Raw genomic sequence first — 9,115 nt, 5'->3', positions numbered from 1 at the left:
AAAAAAAAAGAGCACTGACTGCTCTTTCAAGGTCCTGAGTTCAAATCCCAGCAACCATGGAGACTCCGGCCACCCATTACTACAGTTCCACCCATTACTGCAGTTCCACCCATTACTACAGTTCCAGGAGGTCTGTTTGCCTTCTGACAGCCACCTGCGCCAGGCACATACATATGCAGGCAAAAGCACTCATGCATAAAATAGAATCTAAATACAATATTTGTTTGTTTGTTTGTTTGTTTGGAGACAGAGTTTTTCTGTCTAGCCTTGGCTGTCCTGGAATTCGATCTGTAGACCAGGCCGGCCTTGAACTCTCAGAGATCTGCCTGCCTCTGCCTCTCTGCCTCTCTGCCTCTGCCTCTGCCTCTGGCCTCGGCCTCTGCCTCCCAGAAATTTTGTTATTGTTTTACCGGAACAAAGTTTTGCAGAAAAACGTACAGTGCTTGTTTTGAGATCTAATTAACGAGTATATACCGTGAAAAGATGCAGTGTTCTCTGAGAGACAAAGCGTGTAGAGGGGAAGAGGGAGTGAAAAAGAAAGGAATTTATGCTCAGTGCCGGGAAACGCCCCCCACCCTCCCGCTGCTGGAAGCCTCTCCAGGCTGCTTGGAGTTTTTCTGTATAGAAAGAAGCAAATAATCCCAGAGCCTAGAAGCATTCAGGGACAGTGAAAATACCAGGCCGAGGAACCCGAGGCTCGCGGGGTGGGGGCCTCTGCGGCTCCACCTGGCTGTCCCCTCAGCCTCATCCTCCGGGAGGGGAGGGAGTGACTTCCAGGATCCGAGGACACCGGGGCCCCACCCCTCTGGAGAGTCGGTAGACAGCTGAGACCGCCCGCGGGGGCAGATGCGGTGACCCCTGAGCTGCTGAAGCGCCACCTGCTCTCCTGAGAGTCCCTCCTCGGTTCCGCCGCCAGGGGGCGCGCGGGGCTCGTGCTGGTCCCGGCTCCGCGCCTCGCGAGGGAGAGCCTGGCTGGTGGCACAAAGCGTTCGCGTCCCCATTCTGCGACTACCACACCTGTCCTCTGAACACAGGACCCCAACCTGTCAACTGCCAGCCCCTCAGGACCAGAACACGGGAGCAAGGCCGAAGCAGGGAAGTCTTCTCAAGGGCGTGCTGTGGGGGAGACTCAGATCGAGACCCCAGCCACTATGCACCCCAACAGCCTTCCCCGTGGGGAGAACCACAGGGCTAAGAAGTAAGCCAGAGGGCTGGTGAGATGGCTCAGCAGGTAAGACTGTTCTTCCAAAGGTCCTGAGTTCAAATCCCAGCAACCACATGGTGGCTCACAACCATCCGTAACAAGATCTGGCGCCCTCTTCTGGAGTGTCTGAAGACAGATACAGTGTACTTACTTATAATAAATAAATAAATCTTTAAAAAAAAAAAAAAAAAGAAGAAGAAGTAAGCCAGAAATGGGTGTTAGGGTCCCATCTTTCTACCTAGTGTCCTCCCATCGTAGCTCCTCCCATCGTAGAGGGTCATCTCAAGGTTCAAGACAGCTGCAGAGCTCCAGAAATTACATCTCAAGTTCTAGGTTGCTGTTGTAGGGAAGAATGAAAGAGGAAAGGTGCTTGCTACCAATAAGAAGTCTTGGAACTCTCAACTCCCACTATTTCCCCTAAACAAACCCGAGCCGCATGCCCTGCTCTGCTTCAGGGGAGCTGGGTGGACTTTTCCCAGGATCACAGTCGACGTGTGGACCTTCTGGTTTTGGAACCTGATGGACAAGTTAGGTTTTTTGTTTTTTTTTTTTTTTTTTTTTTTTTTTTTTTGGCTTGTTTGGTTTTGCTTTTTGGGTTTTGGGTTTTTTTCGAGACAGGGTTTCTCTGTGTAGTCCTGGCTGTCCTGGAGCTCACTCTGTAGACTAGGCTGGCCTCGAACTCAGAAATCTGCCTGCCTCTGCTTCCCGAGTGCTGGGATTAAAGGCGTGTGCCACCACGCCCAGCTCTTCTTCTTCTTCTTCTTTTTTTTTAATTGCACATGGACCAGGGCAGAATTACAAGTGTTTATCTAACAAAGGACCCTGGTAAAAGCCGGGCGTGGTGGCCCACACCTTTAATCCCAGCACTCAGGAGGCAGAGGCAGGCAGATTTCTGAGTTTGAGGCCAGCCTGGTCTACAAAGTGACAGCCAGGGCTATCCAGAGAAACCCTGTCTCAAAAAAACCACACACACAGAAAAAAAGGACCCTGGTTGGATTCCCAGTACCCACAGGGTGATGACCCACGATCATCTATAACTCCAGCTTTCGGTTATCTTGTGACTTCTGTAGACTCCCACATGCATGTGGAATACATGCATATACTCAGGGATATAATACATAGTATAATATAGATAGATAGATGGATGGGTGGATGGATAGATGGATAGACAGACAGACAGACAGACAGCATCAGGCCTGGAAGCATGGCTCAGCTGGGAAAGGCATCTGTTGCTGAGCCTGAGGGCTACACATGATAGAAGAGAATCAGCTCTGGCAGGTTTTTTCTTCTGACCTCATGATTAAAAGGAAAAAATGTAGCTGAGCATAGTAGTGCGCAGCTTTAATCCCAGCACTGGGGAGGCAGAGGCAGGTGGATTTCTGAATTGGAGGCCAGCCTGATCTAAGAGTGAGTTCCAGGACAGCCAGGGATACCCTGCTCAAAAAATCAAAATAAAAAACAAATAAATGAGCCAACCTCATGAGTGCTAGCTGCTCTTGAATTGATTATAGTATTCCCACAACTGTTTTTTGTTTTTTGTTTTTTGGTGGGGGGAAGGGTTTTGAGACAGGGTTTCTCTGTCTTTCTGGTTTCTCTGACAGCACTGGCTGCCCTGGAACCCACTCTGTAGACCAGGCTGGCCTCAAACTCAGAAGTCCATCAGCCTCTGCCTCCAAGTGCTGGGACTAAAGATGTGTACCACCATGCCCTGCCACAAGTGACTCTGTTTTTGTCAAACTTGGTGGCTCGCACCTGCAATCCCAACACCTGGGATGCTGAGGCAGGAGAATTGCCACTAGTTCCAGAGCAATGTGAGCTGCATGAGTTTCAGGCCTGCTTGGGCTATAGGGTGAGACAGCGTTTAAAGAAGCCAAGTTGAGAACAATTTAAAGTGAAAGTACTAAGATCTTTCTTTTCACACGGGCAGAGCATGCTAACAGTAAGGAATGGGGGAGGTGGTTTTGGGTTGTCTGAGCAGACAGCGCACATTCAAAGACAGCTGGACTGAGAGCAGTCATTTCCAGACTGAAGGAGGTGACCTTTGTACTGCATGGAGGACCTCAGGGTGAGCTAGCAGGCCCTTACAAGCAAAGCACCCCTAAGGTCAGGGGACTGGCCCAGCACTGCTGCCAGCGGTGTGGCTCGGGCTGCAGGGAACCGGTGAGACCTCAGGGTTTCAGAGCCTGTAAAGGAGCACGTGGCTCAGGACAACATGGTCCCCCAGCAGTAATTCACTCATACGGAGCCCTGGGATGAGGGCCTCTCCAGCTCGAGCTGCGCTGCCTGCCCAGCATCTGTTCCCTCCTGTGTGGAGGACACAATGCCCTTTGCTGGACTCTCCCTGCCTGCCATGTGGATCCCGGGGGTCCCTCTCCCGCCCTCCCGAGCAGCTTTTCTGAGTTCAGAGAATGGCCAAGCTAGGGAAAGAGGACAGCCTTTGGTCCCAGTTGGCAGAGTCCAGGAAGAGCCTCTGCATGCAAGCTGCCCCGCCCGCCTCTCCCCCTGGTGGAAAGCTAAAGTTTCTTTGCCCTTAAGCCAGGTTTCCTCAGCTTCCTGACATTTTGCAGCCCGTGTTCCTGAGGACCAGGCCTCTTAGTTTGGGTGGGAAATCAGATGGTGCTCTTATGATTCAACCCTGTCTCTAAAGGTCACTCACCCCTGAGCCTGGTGACCTGAGTTCAATCTCTGGGATCCCTGTTGTGGGAGAAGAGGACCCAACTCCTGAAAGCCGACCTCTGACCTCTACACATATGCCATGCCATTAACACACTCTCCCCCATGAATACATAAATGTAAAAATAAGGGACTGTGATTTCTTGAGGCAAAGCCTATATAATAATAATAATAATAATAATAATAATAATAATAACAAATAACAATAACAATAATAATTTATTATTATACACAAATTGGCAAGAGCCAGGTGGGAAAGGCCATATGCTGAATACAGAGAAACCCTGTCTCAAAAAACCACAAAAAAAAAAAAAAAAAAAAAAAAAGGAGATATATACCCAGCCATGGTGGCATATGGTTGTACCAAGGAAGCTAAGATGGGGGGTTGTTAGTTTTATCAAAGCCAGTTTGGACTACAAGCAAAACTCTGTCTCAAAACAAAAACAACAAAAAAGACTTTGCTCTGTGTCCCTGAACTCACTGTAGACCAGGCTGACTTTGGGCTCACAGAGGTCCAACTACCTCTGTTTTGAAGTGCTGGGGTTAAAGGAGTACATCACCACACTAAACTTCAAAAAGACTCCTTCTTCCTCTTCCTCTTCCTCTTCCTCTTCCTCTTCCTCTTCCTCTTCCTCTTCCTCTTCCTCTTCCTCTTCCTCTTCCTCTTCTTCTTCTTCTTCTTCTTCTTCTTCTTCTTCTTCTTCTTCTTCTTCTTCTTCTTCTTCTTCTTCCAAACCAAACACTTAAAAATCAATTGAGACTGATTTTTCACAGTTTAATAAAGGTGACTTTCCCAGCCCATCTCACGCTAACATCTTGAAAAGACAAGAAAATAAGATTGCAAACCTCTCATGGACACAGGAGCAAAAACTCTCATTGAGACAATCGACAGCCAAAGCGACCAGCATGTTCAAAGTATGTCCAACGGGGATTTATCCAGAGTGAAGAACTGGTTAATGTGTACACATAAACTTGGGGCTGGGGAGATGGCTCGGGGGCCAAGTGCTTGCCACAGAGGAGTAGCCCCTGAATTTGGATCTATCTACAGCAGCCAAGTAAAATGAGGGCACAGCAATAGGGTACAAATTTGTGACCCCACACTGGGGAGGCAGAGACAGGACGGTCCCTGGAGGCTCTCTGGCCAACCATTCTAGCCACACGGTAAGCTCCAGTGAGAGACCCAATTCCCCATACAGTGGGGAAGGATGGCAGAAGACAGCAATGTCTTAGTTTCCTTACTGCGGCAGAAAAACACCAGGACCTAGGAAACTTACAAAAAAATGCACTTACTTCGGCTTACAGCTCAGAGGGTCACATGTCATGATGCCAGAGTGGAGGAGCAGCTGAGAACTCACATCTTAATCTACGGCCATGAGGCAGATCAAGAAAGAACGTTCAGAGTGCAGTGAGTCTGTTGCTTTGTTTTCTTTTTCTTTCTTTCTTCTTCTTCTTCTTCTTCTTTTTTTTTTTAAATAATGTTTTATTTTGCCGGGCATGGTGGCGCATGCCTTTCATCCCAGCACTTGGGAGGCAGAGGCAGGGGGATTTCTGAGTTCGAGGCCAGCCTGGTCTACAGAGTGAGTTCCAGGACAGCCAGGGCTGCACAGAGAAACCCTGTCTCAAAGTTTTCTTTTACATTATGTACATTGTTATTCTGACTGCATGTGTGTCTGTGTGAGGCTGTGGGGTCCCTTGGAACTGGAGTCACAGACAGTTATGAGACTGATTTTTCACAGTTTAATAAAGGTGAATTTCCCAGCCCATCTCATGCTAACATCTTTTTATTTATTTATTTATTTATTTATTTATTTATTTATTATATGTAAGTACACTGTAGCTGTCTTCAGACACTCCAGAAGAGGGCATCAGATCTTGTTATGGATGGTTATGAGTCACCATGTGGTTGCTGGGATTTGAACTCAGGACCTTCGGAAGAGCAGTCGGGTGCTCTTACCCACTGAGCCATCTCACCAGCCCTCACGCTAACATCTTGAAAAGACAAGAAAATAAGACTGCAAACGTCTCATGGACACAAGAGCAAGAACTCTCATTGAGACACTCGACAGCCAAAGCGACACTGTATGGGGAATTGGGTCTCTCATGTGGGTGCTGGGAATTGAACCCAGGTCCAATTCCAATTCCAATACTGGAAGAGCAGTCAGTGCTTTTAACTGCTGAGCCATCTTTCCAGCCCTGTTTGCTTGTTTTTGGCAGACAGGGTTTCTCTGTGTAGCCCTGACTATCCTGGAACTCACTCTGTAGACCAGGTTGACCTTGAACTCATAGAGATCTGCCTGCCTCTGTCTCCCAAGTGCTGGACTAAAGGCAAGCACTACCATTCCCAGCTGTAAGACTTTTGAAACCTCAAAGCCCACCCCCAGGGACACACTCCCTGGTCCTAAATGGGCACCAAGTATTTCTATATATGTAAGCCTATAGGGGTATTCTTATTCAAACCAGGAAACTTACTATTGACTTCTTGGCCTCTTTCACTGGATAGAATGTCAAGATGAGAATGTTACTAGAGGACAGTAAAGCGCTTACAGAGTAAAGGGGCTTTGTTTTCCTAAATGCATAGCCTGGTAGCTTTATTCACTACAGTGTTCAGTGGCTTCACAATGGTTTCCTCTTCTCTGGCAATGAGTTTCAAGTTACAGCCATTGTCCTATGGTCTTAATTTCAAAATGAAACTCAATATTGAAATACATTTGATACTTCTTTATAAAGGAATATATATACATATGTGCATATGCATATGTGTGTGTTATACTGAATAAATAGAACACAAGATCTAAAGAAAAAAAAAAAAACAGCAAAATCCTGATCCTCCTAACAGGTACAGACAACACAGCACTCAGTGAGGGGCTGGAGAGCGGGCTCCGTGGTAAGAGCACTGACTGCTCTTCCAGAGGACCCACATGGCAGCTCACAACTGTAACACCAACTCCAGGGGGCCCAACACCCTCTTCTACCTCCACAGGGACCTGTACACACACACACACACACACACACACACACACACACACTAATAATAATAATATAATAATAATAAATAAAGATGAAAATCTTCAAACACACACACGCCGTTCATCCAATTAGATCTACAATGGAAATATCTCAGCTCAGGAAGGTCACCACTGAAGAACACATAGCTCACAGCATTGCAGAGAACGAAGGAAGCCTCTCGGGATAGCTGTACTTCCAGTTCCTATTTAACATTCGACTAGACAGATCTCTGGGAGTTCCAGGCCAGCCAGGGCTACATGGTGAGACTCTGTTTCAGAAGAGGGGCTTGGGTTGAAAGAAAGACTATCTGTGGATGGGAATGAATAAAGTTTGGCAGTTCCTCAAGATTAAAAACAAATGTCTTAATGTGTATGTATGTTTTGCTTGCATGTGTGTTTGTGCTTCCTGACCATGCCTGGGGGCCTGTGCAGGCCGAAAAAGGGCATCAGATCTCCTGGAACTGGAGTTGCAGATGGTGTGAGCTGCAGTGTGAATGCTGGGAACTGCACCTGAGTCCTTTGGAAGAGCAGCCAGTGCTCTAACCACCGAGCTGTCTCTCAAGCCCCTTCCTCAAGATTTTGTTTTTGTTTGTTTGGGTTTTTTTTTGTTTTTTTTTGTTTTTTTTTTTAATTTTTTTTATTTATTTATTATATGTAAGTACACTGTAGCTGTCTTCAGACACTCCAGAAGAGGGCGTCAGATCTTGTTATGGATGGTTGTGAGCCACCATGTGGTTGCTGGGATTTGAACTCTGGACCTTCGGAAGAGCAGTCGGGTGCTCTTACCCACTGAGCCATCTCACCAGCCCTGTTTGTTTTTGAGACAGGTTCTCAGTGTTTAGCACTGGCTGGCCTAGAGCTCACTATGTAAATTATGCTGGCCTTGGACTCAGAGATCCACCTGCCTCTACTCAACATTTTTAACCAACAGTTATTTAACTCAGCAATTTTGGGCATGTGGTAGTGCATACCTATAGTCTCTGCACTCAGGAGGCCGAGGCAGCAGGGCCATGAGTTTGAGACTAACCTGGGCTACGTAAGGAGGCCTGGTCTCAAATATACTAAGAAAGGATGGGTGAGATGGTTCAGCGGGTAGCTTTCTACCAAATCTTATGATCTGAGTCTGATTCCTGGAAGCCATGCGGTAAAAGAGAACTGACACCTATGTGTCACCCTCTGACCTCCACACACCATGGCATGCACACAAGTGTCCACACACCACACACGCAAACACAACTAACTAAATATAGAATGTTAACTTTTTAAAAAAAAATTCAACCTTAACCTAGTAATTCTACTTTTAAGCACATAGATGCCTATGAAATGCTATTCACAGCAGGCTTGCTCACAAAGCCGAGGTGGGCACAATCCAGGCACGGGCTGCCAGAGGAACAGACTGCCACCGCTCTGTACACAGACGCGCACACAGCGCACAACGATTTAACCTTGAGGAAGGATGAAGTTCTGCCCCATGCTGCAGTATGGTTGAATCCTGAAAGCATGCCAGAGGAAGAAGCCAGACACTGAAGCACGCAGGCCCCACACTCTCAGCGTCCCGAGGTCCTAGAGGCAAATGCAGAGACAGTGGACGCAGCAGAGGCCCCTGGGTGCTGCGTGTGCCGGCACGTAACGTTCAGAGTTGGAAATGAGTTGTTTCTGACAACGGACAGAGGGGATGGTCCTGCAGCAGTCTGAGGGCACTGAACCCCACTGGTTTGCACACTTAAAGGCGGTTAACCCTGCCATGCTGGCCTAGGTTGTCTGAGTACACAGAGGCTGACACAGAAGGACTCCCAAGTTCAAAGCCAGCCTGGGCTAGCTACATCGTGACTAAGAGAATGTAACCGGAATGTCTAGAAAAAGGAAGAGAAAAGAAAGGTAAAATAACCAACCACTTTCATATTCTGTATATTTAAAGCCCTAGGGCCAGGTGGGTGGATGTCACAAAAGAAAAAGAAAAGGAAGGAGGAGAAAAAGAAAAGAAACGGAAAATAGGCAGCTAGGTGGTGGTGAGCGGCTTTAATCCCAGAGAGCGTCAGGACCAGGGAAGGAAGTGAATCCTTGGCCCCAAGCCCTGAAATGAGAATGTGGCTGAGGCAAGGGCAGTGACAGCCAGGTTGGGTCCCAGGCCATCACGGGCAGGGCAGTAAACTGGGGTTGCTTTTGGCGTGCAGGGGAAGATGGCCTTGGCTTGGACCGGGAAGAAAAAGGACCTTTTAGGCACATTGCACCT

Source organism: Mus pahari, chromosome 2 (genome assembly GCF_900095145.1).
Source record: "Mus pahari chromosome 2, PAHARI_EIJ_v1.1, whole genome shotgun sequence".
Taxonomy (NCBI): Eukaryota; Metazoa; Chordata; class Mammalia; order Rodentia; family Muridae; genus Mus; species Mus pahari.
This window is presented reverse-complemented; position numbering follows the sequence as displayed.